This window comes from Nomascus leucogenys, chromosome 14 (assembly GCF_006542625.1).
Source record: "Nomascus leucogenys isolate Asia chromosome 14, Asia_NLE_v1, whole genome shotgun sequence".
NCBI classification, from domain to species: Eukaryota; Metazoa; Chordata; class Mammalia; order Primates; family Hylobatidae; genus Nomascus; species Nomascus leucogenys.
The window spans coordinates 32,858,312-32,871,754 of NC_044394.1; the positions used below are offsets into that span (position 1 = coordinate 32,858,312).

Here is a 13,443-nt window from a genome sequence, read left to right on the forward strand (position 1 = left end):
ATACCACCCAAATCAGAGGCACGGTTTCCATCCCTCCTCATGGTCTCCAGCGGGTGGTTTCCAGCTTTTCTTGTTCACCCCCACCTTACACCCATCTCCCTGGCCCAGCTGCCTGCCCTGCGGACTGCAAGCTTCAGCATCAGATCCGAGGGCACCAGCCTTACAGAGACTGCGTCAGCAGCTCCCATGGATGGGTAAGATCAAATCCTGGTAAGAAATCCCTAGTGCTGATTCCTGTTATGGCTGCTTCCTGGAAGGCAGTGTCACGTGGAACCTCTAAATTGCAGCATTCAGAGCTTCAGGAAGGGAAAATTTCAAGTCAAAAAGAATTCTATATACCATGTCTTTGGAACCTTCAGCCCTCAAGATTCCAACATCATGACTTCAGTTTCAACACAATTGTCCTTAGTCTTCATGTCACGCCTTTGATGCTGCCTGTTGTTGAAGCAGTAGAAGCCGGTGATGCAATCATTCTCTTGTTAGGTGTGGTTCTCAGCATTACAGGCATTTGTGCTTGCTCGAAGGTATATGCAGAAAGAGATAGGGACAGATGTGACTTTGAAGGGCTTACTGAATCAAACCTCACCCTGAAAACCTTTGTGCTATTGAGGCTAAACCTGAGCTTTGGTATCTGACAGTTTCCAAGAATCAGTAAATAAGGGAGTTTTACATTCTTCATTGTTTCCATGAAATGGGAACAAACAGATACATATATAAAAATTTTAAAAAAGTTTTCTTTACAACAAATAATGCACTGAAAAATGCAGCCTATAATTTGTATTTGCTGTTTAGAAACGAAGTCAAAGAGGTAAGATGGCTGAAATTGACACAAGTAATATTTCATAGTTTTAGAATTCTCAAAGCATGTGAAATAGGAAGAAGGAAGTTCTTGCCTAGAATCTTAGGAAACCATCACTGTTCAGTTATAATCGCTGCCTCCTGAATCATTGAGGAGTCTTTTCTCCATATTTTTATTAGATTTTTGTTTTGTTGCCTTTCAAAGTAACATTGTATTTAGATATCAGATAGTCAGCCAAAAAGGGAAACTTTTATCTCTGGGGGAAAAACGTTTAGAAAAATGTATTCAGTGTATCTAATATTGAAATGAAATGCAGAAAAGATTTAATATTAAAAAAACACTATAGGCTGGGCACCGGTGGCTCATGCCTGTAATCCCAGCACTTTGGGAGGCCGAAAAGGGCACATCACCTGAGGTCAGGAGTTCAAGACCAGCCTGGCCAACAGGGTGAAACCCCGTCTCTACTAAAAATACAAAAGTTAGCTGGGCATGGTGGCTGGCGCCTGTAATCCCAGCTACTCAGGAGGCTGAGGCAGGAGAATTGCTTGAACTGGGACCCAGACCCGGGAGGAGGAGGTTGCAGTGAGCTGAGATTGCGCCACTGCACCACTCCAGCCTGGGCTACAGAGCGAGACTCCGTCTCCAAATAAATAAATAAATAAATAAAAATAAATTAAAAAAAAAGAAAAAACAATACAGACATTGACATAGAAAAGAGATTTAATGTTAAGAGAACAACTTTATATTAACTGAGTAACATCCTCCTGATGAGAAGTACTATAGTAAAGATAAACCCATTATGTTACTAAAAAAAAAAGAAAGAGGCCAGATGCAGTGGCTGACATCTGTAATCCCAGCACTTTGGGAGGCCGAGGTGAGCAGATCACTTGAGGTCAGGAGTTTGAGACTAGCCTGGCCAACATGGTGAAACCCTGTCTCTACTAAAAATACAAAAATTAGCCAGGGGTGCTGGCACATGCCTGTAATCACAGCTACTTGGGAGGCTGAGGCAGGAAAATTGCTTGAACCTGGGAGGCAGAGGTTGCAGTGAGCCAAGATGGCGCCATTGCATTCCAGCCTGGGCAAAGAAGGGAGACTCTGTCCAAAAGAAAAAAAAAAAAAAAGAAAAACGAAAGAAAGAAATCCCTAGTGTTTTGCTTCTCTAATTGATCTCTGTCTAATTTACTACCCTAAATCTTCCTAAGAGTCCTCTTTCATGTAAGTTATTCAGAGTCTATTTCTGTTGCTTGCAGCCAAAAAATTCCAAACTGTACACATTGCATAATATATAAGAAAATATTTCCAAATTATAAAGCACCACATACACGCATGTCCAATTGCATTTGTTAGTATAGACTATGCTGGAAAGATGAAGTCTTGAATCAGACAGACAGATTCAAAACCAAATTCTGCCAGGTAATATTTGTATGTCTTTGGACAAAGTTACTTACTTTTACTGAGCCTGTTTCCCCTCTGTAAAAATTTTTACAAGTTAGTAGCTAGTAGGTAGGATTAGATCTCTGCTATGGTTTAGATATGGTTGCTTTGTCACCACCAAAGCTCATGTTGCAATTCGAGCCCTGATGCGGTGCTGCTGGGGCATGGGGTCTAGTGGGAAGTGTTTGGGTGATAGTGGTGGATCCCTCATAAATGGCTTGGTGCTGTTCTCCCAGTAGTGAGCTCTGTCTCTTGTGAGACTGAATTAGTTCTCGTGGGGATGGATTCATTCCCCTGAGAGTGGGTTGTTATAAAGTCAGCAGCCCTTCGGCTTTCCCTCTCTTCTCACATGTCTGCTTCCCATTTGACCTTCTCCACCATCCTGTGAGGCAGCATGAGTGAGGTCCCTGACCAGAAGCCCGGGCTGTGCCCTCAAACTTCTCAGCCTGCAGCACTGTGAGCTAAATAAACATCTTTCTTTTATAAATTACCCAGCCTCAGGTATTCTTTTACAGCATCACAAAATGTACCAAGACATTCACTCATGCATACAAGGGAAAGCCCTAACCTCTCATTGGCTTAAACAAGAAACAAGTATTTTTGTCCATTGTCAAAGTCATCAAGGTAAACAGCCTAGGGCAGGTATGGTGGCTCCCAAATCACCAGGGCCAGACTCTTTATGCTATTGTTTTTACCCCCTCTGGACGACAGGCACATCCTCATGCTCCACAGTGTCCACACCTTGCTGATAGGGAGACTGGGAAATATAGTCTTTATTACGTGCTGTGATTAAAATGGGCTCCTGTTGTTGAGGTGGGAGGGGAGAGTGGGCATGGGGAGGCAACCTGCTGCTCTGCTGCCACAGAGATGGTAACAGGCTGTGGCGAGAGTGTGTGGAAATCCCTCCCCCTTCCTCCCCTTTCAGGCTCCTGTGCTCTCTCCCTGTTCTCCCCAGCACCCTTCCCAACGCCAACATTCACTGTGACAACAGTTTGTAATAGGACTTTCATCCTTAAGTCCAAGTAGCAAAATGGATGAAAAAAGTGCTCTGACAACCTCCACTTATATACAAAAATGGTGAGGTTAAGAGTTTATTATCACGCCTGTAATCCCAGCACTTTGGGAGGCCAAAGCGGGTGGATCACCTGAGGTCAGGAGTTAAAGACCAGCCTGGCCAACATGGTGAAACCCCGTCTCTACTAAAAATACAAAAATTAGCCGGACATGGTGGCTCACGCCTGTAATCCCAGCTACTTGGGAGGCTGAGGCAGGAGAATCGCTTGAACCTGGGTGGTGGAGGTTGCAGTGAGCTGAGATCGTGCCATTGCACTCCAGCCTGGGCAACAGAGTAACTCCATCTCAAAACAACAACAACAACAACAAACAATAGTATTTACCCCAGAGTTTTTTGGTGGGGACTTAAAAATACAACATGTGAGAAACAATATAGTAAGCGCTCCACAAATACTAGCAGCTACTATTATTATTACTGTCAACATTATCATCTTTACAAATGTGATCCTGATCAAGACTCTAGAGACCCGCCACTGGTTTCCCTCCGAGTTCACTCTTCACTGTTTTTTTCTTTTTTTTTTTTGGAGATGGAGTCTCACTCTGTCACCCAGGCTGGAATGCAGTGGCATGATCTCCACTCACTGCAACCTCTGCCTCCCAGGTTCAAGCGATTCTCCTGCCTCAGCCTCCTGAGTAGCTGGGACTACAGCTGCATGCCATCACATGCAGCTAATTTTTTCTATTTTAATAGAGATGGGGTTTCACCGTGTTGGCTAGGCTGGTCTCAAACTCCTGGCCTCAAGTGATCCACCTGCCTCGGCCTCCCAAAGTGATGGGATTACAGGTGTGAGCCACCGTGCCTGGCATATACTGCTTTCTTTAGCTTCCATAGCCTCAACGGTGAACAAGAGAATACGGCTACTGACATTCTTCCTAGGAAGCTTTATGGAGCAGATTGGAAAATTCATAACAAGCCCTAAGTGGCCCATAGTGGATTAGTGGGGACTGTGGCCATCAGGACTCCCCCTAGCTGAGGCTTCTGTGTCTGTTTTCATAGGGCCCTTTAGCCTGTGAGTTCTTACGAGTGCAGGAAGACCCTCTCTTTCCCCCTGGGTGGTAACAAAATTTACCCTGGTCCATCGTTCCTGAGCCCTAGTTCGGTCCATGTGCGGCCAGGTCAGCGCTCAATAGGGTTCCAAACCTGTTGGCTGCAAGCACAGACTCCCTCTGAGTGTGAATGTTATCTCTCACCAGATAAGGGATGTGCCCAGTCCAGATCAAACACTTGTTTATCTACAGGGTGGTGAGAGCCAGAGCTCTGCTTCTGTTTCTCCCTGGTGGTTTATTTGCTTACCCTTATCACCTCTGAGCAGTGGTGTTGTTTGCATACAGTTCTCAGTTTCTGGCATGTTAAATTTAGAGGTACCCCGGCTTCTTGGAGGGATTAGAGTGTCGCGCCATCCTCAGGGAGGTGCAGGAGAACAGCACTGAATGAAGGGTCAGGAGAGGAGGGCCTGGGTCTGTCTTCAAATGCAGAAATTGAGTGCAGAGTTCTTGAAGGCCTCTTCCGGCACTGACGTTCTGACTGGCTATGAAACTTGGGTGTCATAAAGAAGAAAAGTTGAAGACTTAAAAGGAGAAAGTGTGAGTGTCTTCAGCCTCCTCTGTGAGGGAGAATTGTGAGTCTCTTTTGACCACAGTTTATTTTGTGTTGCTTCTTTTAGCTGCATGGTCCATACGCCAAAGGTGGGCAGGTGAAGGGCTGCTACTCACTAACTTGGTAGTGCAGAAATGGCTTTTAAAAACAGTGGCTATATGGCTGGGCACGGTGGTTCATGCCTGTAATCCTAGCACTTTGGGAGGCCAAGGCGGGCGGATCACCTGAGGTCGGGAGTTCGAGACCAGCCTGACCAACACGGAGAAACCCCATTTCTACTAAAAATACAAAAATTAGCCGGGCATGGTGGCGGGTGCCCGTAATCTCAGCTACTTGGTAGGCTGAGTCAGGAGAATCGCTTGAACCCAGGAGGCAGAGGTTGCAGTGAGCTGAGATCTTGCCATTGCACTCCAGCTGGGCAACAAGCGCAAAACTCCGTCTCAACAAAACAAAACAAAACAAAACAAAACAAAACACAACGGTGGATCTAGCGCAAAGAAGATGGAGAGAAATTCTAGAATTCCTGCAGGAAGTTAAGTGATGGTATAAAGAAGTCCTTACTCTGAGAAATACTTCATTAAAATCAGAACTTACAGAATAAACGGTTGGTAGGAGATGGAGGCATGTACTGTTTACTTTACAAAATAATTCCTCACTTTATAAAAAGCCAAATATTTTCTCTTGGAAGTCAGCCTTGTGATGCTACCAGTAAGACTGAATCTATAGTAAAGCTAACGATCCAACTTTTGGTTAAAAAACCCATTCTGTAAAAACAAGCATAGGCATGCTATGCAGTGTTGTTAAATACGAAGTGGGTTTTTTTTTCATAAACACAATCACATTTTTGGAAGACATTTCTGTAAATAATGTCTTTCTCAAGGTCCAATTTGGCTTGCGTGCCTCCTGGGAATTAAACAGGCTAGATTTTTTTACAGCTGCATTTGAAAGACAAATTCCGTTTCCTTGTGTTGAAGGTCTGCAATGCCCACATCTCCCACAAGAGGGCAGCGCACCACTGGGTCTTCAGTTAACAAGCACGGCCTGGGATTCGGAACGCGCGGCTGAGGGGCCTCCTTCCCAGGGGAAGAAAATCCACTGAAAGTCGTGAAGAGGCAGACCTTATGCACCACGACATAATTGAATTTCATATCTCACGAACCCTGCGTATTTGCCAGAAACTTTCGGGCTGTTCTCATTCAGAAAAGGATGAAATCATTTTGTGTGTTGGATAGTCCTTAGACATTCCCAGAAAAAAAAATCATTTTTCATGTATATATGCAAAGTGTATCCAGCTAAATCACAAGCAAAAGTGATTTTAAGCAGGTACCAAGACACGCCGGATCATAAAGACACTGTTCTCGGAGACTTCAATCTCCTTTGGTGAGTTTATGGACACGCATGAGGTAAGCTGTGCCATTCGTGTTCTACTGCGCGTGACTTTGTACTGCCCCTGAGTGGAAAAGGTATTTGGGATTCTAAAGAAGTTATTGTGAAGCAAACATAAATTCCCAGTAAAAGAAATGTAGTATGAAGATCAATTTGAGTGTGTAGGGGGAGTTTTCCTTTCCTATTTTTGTACTAGGCTGGGCTTGCATTGGTGCACAAAAAGGATAATAAAGGTAACTTAAAAAACCAAGTTTTCCATGGTGTCTGGTTTACAACAGCTGATGGAGAAGATACAATTGCCAAAAGGGAGTACTGGGTGCCAAGACCCAGATCTGGCCTAAGGAAGCATGCATTGGTCGCGCCCTAGTTTTCACCTCATGGGAGGATGCAGCCAGGGAGGCCGTGCTTGATGGCTCTGTCAGGGCGGCAGAATCCAGTTACACCTCCCAACATCCATTTCCCTGCTTCCTCAGGACCAGAACTCCCAAATGGTAGCCGGGTATAACACTGCACACAATCAGGTTTATCCTTCTTGGTCTCACTGTGATAGGTGTGAACACAGGACCAAATCATGACCAATGGATACAAGCAAAAGTGCTCTTCAAAGTGGCAAGATGTTCTTTTTCTTACTTTTCCTACTTTTCTGATGTCTGGAATGTGGATGTGACGGTTCAACCGGAACAGGCACACTGGATGATGCGTAATCTTTATTTTGGGTTTTCAGTTACCTGCAGCTGAACCTAACCCTAATCAACAACAACGCCTTCAAAAAACAGGCCAGAGGTAAGACGGACGTTTTTTTCTGATTACTTGTTTTATCATTATTTTATCATTTTAATCACCAACCAACATTTGCTTTTATTTATTTATTTATTTATTTATTTTTGAGACAGGGTCTCTCATTTTGCCCAGGCTGGAGTGCAGTAACACAGTCACCACTCACTGCAGCTTCAACCTCCTTGGCTCAAGTGATCCTCCTGCCTCAGCCTCCCAAGCAGCTGGGACTACAGGCTGTGCTACCACACCCAGCTAATTAAAAAAAAAAAATGTTCTGTGGAGACAATGTCTCACTATGTTGCCCAGGCTGGTCTTGAACTGCTGACCTCCCAAAGTGCTAGGATTACAAGAGTAAGCCACTGTACCTGGCCCAACATTTATTAAATGTTGTATTAAGGGGCCAGGGGCAGTGGCTCATGCCTATAATCCCAGCACTTTGGGAGGCCGAGGCAGGTAGATCACTTGAGGTGAGGAGTTCAAGACCAGCCTGGCCAACATGGCAAAACCCCATCCCTACTAAAAATAAAAAAATTAGCTGCGCGTGGTGGCACACGCCTGTAATCCCAGCTACTTGGGAGGCTGAGGTGGGAGAAGTGCTTGAACCCAGGAGGCGGAGGTTGCGGTGAGCCAAGATCACGCCACTGCACTCTTCCTGGGTGACAGAGCAAGACTCAGTCTCAATTAAAATAAAAAAGTGTTGTATAAAGGAGTGATCTGGTTTTAAATTGGCTTAGGGATAGAGTTGGATCAGAACACCATAAGCAAAGTTCAGTTGTTAAAGAATCCTTCATAAAATTGCTCCCCCATGACTGTATAAATGCAGCTGTATTTGGTCACAGCCCTTTTACCTAGAATCTCCTCTTATGCTTTAAGTTAAAAACACAAAGTCAAAATCCTGTTCCTTCATTCAAGCTTGATGTTTGATGTAAAATATACAAAACTTATGGACAACTGCATTAATGGCCATGGCACTGTGAGGATAATCTGCATCTGCTTTCACTGTGCTGTTCTGATTAATAACCATTTTTCTGGTTCTGGGGTTAAGGACAAGGGTTTAGCCTCTAGATCCCTACACAGTGACAAAGATTCACAGAGTTTTCATACTGCCATTTGTTCATCCTAGACCCAGTAGGGAAAATGGATGAGTAAAGAATTTCTCACCACTCCAGGCAATATGCAGGTACTTAGGGTGGAATAATAGAGGACATTGTCCTAGCAGCCCTGAGTCCTCAGCTGGTTGGACAAGGGACAGAACTTCTGTCAGCAGGTCCTGATAAGTCTGAGTGCAGCATGGGCCCAGTGCCCCCAAGCTCTCAGAGCAGCATTAAGCCCCGTTTTATTGGGACTGCTGGGTATGGCCCTGAGAATGGCGCCTGGCAGTCTAGTCTCATCCAAGACAGGGAGGTGGGGCTCCACAACACAGTGAGAGTGGCCAGACATTCAGAGATAGAGGTTTCCTGGGTAAGCGTAACCAACCCGCCTTTTAAAAAACATAGCTAGCAGATGCCGACGCCACCGGAAGCCCTGTACTACCAGCGTGGTCAACTCCACCGTGTTCTTAAAAATCGCCATCGACAGTGAGCCCTTGGGCCGCATCTCCATCGAGCTGTTTGCAGACGAGATTCCAAACAGCAGAAAACTTCTGTGCTCTGAGCACTGGAGAGAAAGGATTTGGGTATAAGGGTTCCTGCTTTCACAGTTATTCCAGGGTTTATGTGTCAGGGTGGTGACTTCACACGCCATAATGGCACTGGTCCATCTATGGGGAGAAATTTGATGATGAGAACTTCATCCTGAAGCATACAGGTCCTGGCATCTTGTCCACGGCAAATGCTGGACCCAACACTGACGGTTCACAGTTTTTCATCTGCACTGCCAAGACTGAGTGGTTGGATGGCAAGCATGTAGTCTATGGCAAGGTGAAAGAAGGCATGAATATTGTGGAGGCCATGGAGCGCTTTGGGTCCAGGAATGGCAAGACCAGCAAGATCACCATCGCTGACTGTGGACAACTCTAATCAGTTTGACTTGTGTTTTGTCTTAACCACCAGACCATTCCTTCTGTAGCTCAGGAGAGCACCCCTCCACCCCATTTGCTCGTAGTATCCTAGAATCTTTGTGCTCCCGCTGCAGTTCCATGCTTTCCTTATTCCCTTCCATGCCTAGCTGGATTGCAGAGTTAAGTTTATGATTACGAAATAAGAACTAAATAATAACAACAGCAACAAAAACATAGCTAAAAGCCAATTGCCCACATATTTTTCAAACGAGTCATAGCGCCTGATTGCAGATTGCTATGTTATAATCAGGTTGCACAAGCCAGCTTCATATCCGAAGCCTGCATGTTTCACTTACTTTAGGGGACAGTCTGGTGGCCAAAGGAAAAAAAAAAGTAATTACAAAGTAGCATTTCCCTGGAAGGTTCCAGGCCACCCCATGAGAATTATTCCAGAAATCCCTTACTGAAACACTCTGTAATTTACCACCACACGTAGCAAAGTGCTGTAAGTTAAAGAATGGAAACATATTTGCAGTAAAAATTGCACAATAGTCTAGAGCTTCAGGGTTCTGAGACGGTTTTTTTTTTTTAGGCTTCACTAAGGCCTGGATGCATTATTTTAAATACTGTCAACACCTATCTCTAATTCCACTCTCACAAAAAGACTTCAAAACAATTACACAGAACCTCAGATAAATGGACATGAAGAAGGTTCTCATTTGGCAAACCTAGGCATTTTGGCACCTAAGGGTTCATCCCTCACTACATATGAAAATGCACCATTTTGGTTTTCGCATCAGTTTGGTTTACATGGTCTAGTGCTGGAGAGCCTCATCATTTCTTGGCATACTGAAACACAAAGCCATGGATTAGGGGAGAGGAGTGTCCAGTGACTCCTGGTCCAGGAGGCTACCTGTTTTTCACAGGGCATCGCTCTGTAGATTCAGGAGAGTAAACCCATTTTATCTCACTTGCCAGCAGTTGGTAGTGGCTCCTAGCAGAGTGTGATAAAGCTTGTGAGGCTCAGGGAGAATGAGTGGCATGATTGATTAGTCATGTCTGCAATAAATTAGGGGCAGGGAAGGGTGTACGTAGATGGGATAGGAGTATCTGCATTTGAAGCAATGTATTTCATCAATTCGAATGAGCACATCCTTCTGCCCATTTATGCATCTTTGAAATTAGGATGCATCTTATAATCACTGCACCAGATTGTCTTTTCCAAAACTAGCCACAGTATTTCAAGTCTCACGTGGTTTTTTTTTTTTTTTTTTGAGACGGGGGTCTCACTCTGTCGCACAGGCTGGAGTCCAGTGGCACGATCTCAACTCACTGCACACTCTGCCTCCCAGGTTCAAGCAATTCTCCCACCTCAGCCTCCCAAGTAACTGGGATTACAGGGGTGTATAACCACACCCAGATAATTTTTGTATTTTTAGTAGAGACAGGGTTTCACCATGTTGGCCAGGCTGGTCTCAAACTCCTGACCTCAGGTGATCCACCTGCCTTGGCCTCCCAAAGTGCTGGAATTACAGGCGTGAGCCACCACGCCCAGCTCACATGCTCTTTCAGAACCTAGCCAAGACCCCATCAAAAAAGTAGAATTTACTTCATCTCCACAAAGAATTTTAAAAATTTAGCTGGGTGTGGCAGCACACACTTATAGTCCTAGCTATTCTGGTAGCTGAGGTGGGAGGATTCTTTAAGCCCAGGAGGTTGAGGCTGCAGTGAGCAATGATGGTGCCACTGCACTCCAGCCTGGGCAACAGAGCAACAGAGTGAGACCTTGTATCTCTCTCTCTCTCTCTCTCTCTCTCACACACACACACACACACACACACAGAGAGAGAGAGAGAAAGAAAAAGGAAGTAGAATGTATGTCCTCTGCCCTTGAACTTGGGATAGGAGGTTGTGATTGCCTCAACTAATAGTGTGGCAAAGTGATTGCTAAGTAAATTATGAAGCTAGGTCATTAAACAAGATAGCTTCTGCCTGGTCTTCTCTTGGGATGCTCACCCTTGGAATCTGGCCACCATGCTCAGGAACCCTATGCCATGTGGTGAGCTCAGCCCTTGCTTCTCAGATCTGGTTGAGGTCCCAGCTAACAGCCAGCACCAACTTGCAAGTAATATGAGTCAGTGCCATCTTGGAAGCAGGTCCACCAGCCTTTAGTAGAGCTGCCTGCCTCATGCTATATGGAGCACAGATGAGCCTTCCTTGCTGAACCCTGCCCAAATCATAGACTCCTAAGCAAAATAAATGACAGTTAGTGTTTAAGATATGAAGGTCTGCAGTGGTTTGTTATACAGCAATAGGCAACTGAAATAATCGTGGTCAGCCAGGCTGCGGTCTTGACAGCTGTCATTGCCTGCATGTATGTATACACAAAAACATGTTGAAGAAGTGTCAGTGAATTGAAAGAAAACCCTGAAGGCAATAGCAGAACATGTTTTAAAGAAATGCTACATCACAAACACTTTTATGCACAAAGGACAATATTATAAGGAAAACCATGAACACTGATGGCTCTGAATTCAAAAAGTGATTTAGAAGAATTAAACTCTGAATATGAAGGAATCTAAGGAATAGCATACCAAATTTATTTTGTATAAATTTTTCTTTAATTTTTTTATTTCCATAAGTTTGGGGGGAACAGGTGGTATTTGGTTACATGAGTAGGTTCTTTAGTGGTGATCTGTGAGATTTTGGTGCACCCATCACCCAAGCAGTATACACTGAACCTGATTTGTAGTCTTTTATCCCTCACACTCTTCCCATCTTTCCCCGAGTCCCCAAAGCCCATTGTCATTCTTATGCCTCTGCATCCTCATAGCTTAGCTCCCACTTATGAGAACATACAATCTTTGGTTTTCCATTCCTGAGTTACTTTACCTAGAATAATAGTCTCCTGTTTATGTTTTTCTTTTTAAGGATGCACACAAGTGATACATAATGGAAAAAAAAATCTATGTGTAAATAAAATTAAAAGAACACTCAGGCCGGGCACGGTGGCTCAAGCCTGTAATCCTAGCACTTTGGGAGGCCGAAGTGGGCGGATCACGAGGTCAGGAGTTTGAGACCATCCTGGCCAACATAGTGAAACCCTGTCTCTACTAAAAATACGAAAAAATTAGCAGGGCGTGGTGGCGGGTGCCTGCAGTCCCAGCTACTCAGGAGGCTGAGGCAGGAGAATGGGGTGAACCCGGGAGGCGGAGCTTTTAGTGAGCCGAGATGGTGCCACTGCACTCCAGCCTGGGGGACAGAGCCAGACTCTGTCTCAAAAAAAAAAAGAACACTCAATTAATATAAAGCAAATAGTAAGTGATAAAAAAAAAAAAGCATTTTATCACAGTTTCATCATACCAGCCTAGCATCAGTGGTATCAATGACATCTTAGATTTAATGAAATACAGGTGTTTATTGTTGTTGATTCTATTACATTACCAAATACAAGTGTCCTAGGAGAGATTTCCACAAATTTTCCATTTTTTTCTTTACAAATTAAAAAAAAGCAGATATAAACTTTTTAAAAGTTCAGTTTAATTTTTACTTTCATAATTATATCCCATTGTTCTATAAAACATTGGGGCTGGGTGAGGTGGCTCACGTCTGTATCCCACTTTGGGCTATTCTTTTTTTTTATTGTTCTATAAAACATTGGGGCTGGGTGAGGTGGCTCACGTCTGTAATCCCAACACTTTGGGAGGCTGAGGCGGGTGGATCACCTGAGGTCAGGAGTTCGAGACCAACCTGGCCAACATGGTGAAACCCCATCTCTCCTAAAAATACAAAAATTAGCAGGACATGGTGGTGCATGCCTGTCATCCCAGCTACTCGGGAGACTGAGGCAGGAGAATTACTTGAACTCGGGAGGCAGAGGTTGCAAGTGAGCCAAGATCATGACACTGCACTCCCGCCTGGGTGACAGAGCAAGACTCCGCCTCAAAAAAAAAAAAAAAAAAATGGAAACAACAACAAAAAAAACGCTTAATTTTCTCAGTGTAATATTCCAAACAAGTGACTCTCCATGATCACTTGAAATCACATAGATTTTACATATTATGAATGTTTTAGTTGGCTCCGTTTTCTTGAATGGCATAGCATCAGTGTATCGATGACATCTTAGATTTAATAAAATACAGGTATTTATTGTTGTTGACTCTATTACCAAATGCAAGTGTTCTAAGAGAGACTTCTAAAAATTTTCTAAACTAAAAAAAAAAAAAACCTTAATATTCTTAACTTAATATTCCAAATAAGTGACTTTCCATGATCCCCTGAAATCACATATACTTTACATATTGTGAATGTTTTAGGTGGCTGCGTTCTCTTCAATGGAGGTAGGAAGGGTAGGCTTAATGAAAATGTGATAAA

At 44.0% G+C, this 13,443-nt stretch overlaps 1 pseudogene; it reads left to right on the forward strand.

Annotated features, from left to right (window-relative positions):
* Positions 1-8,783: 8,783 nt before the first annotated feature.
* On the forward strand, positions 8,784-9,425 carry LOC105738590 (annotated as a pseudogene).
* Positions 9,426-13,443: the final 4,018 nt, after the last annotated feature.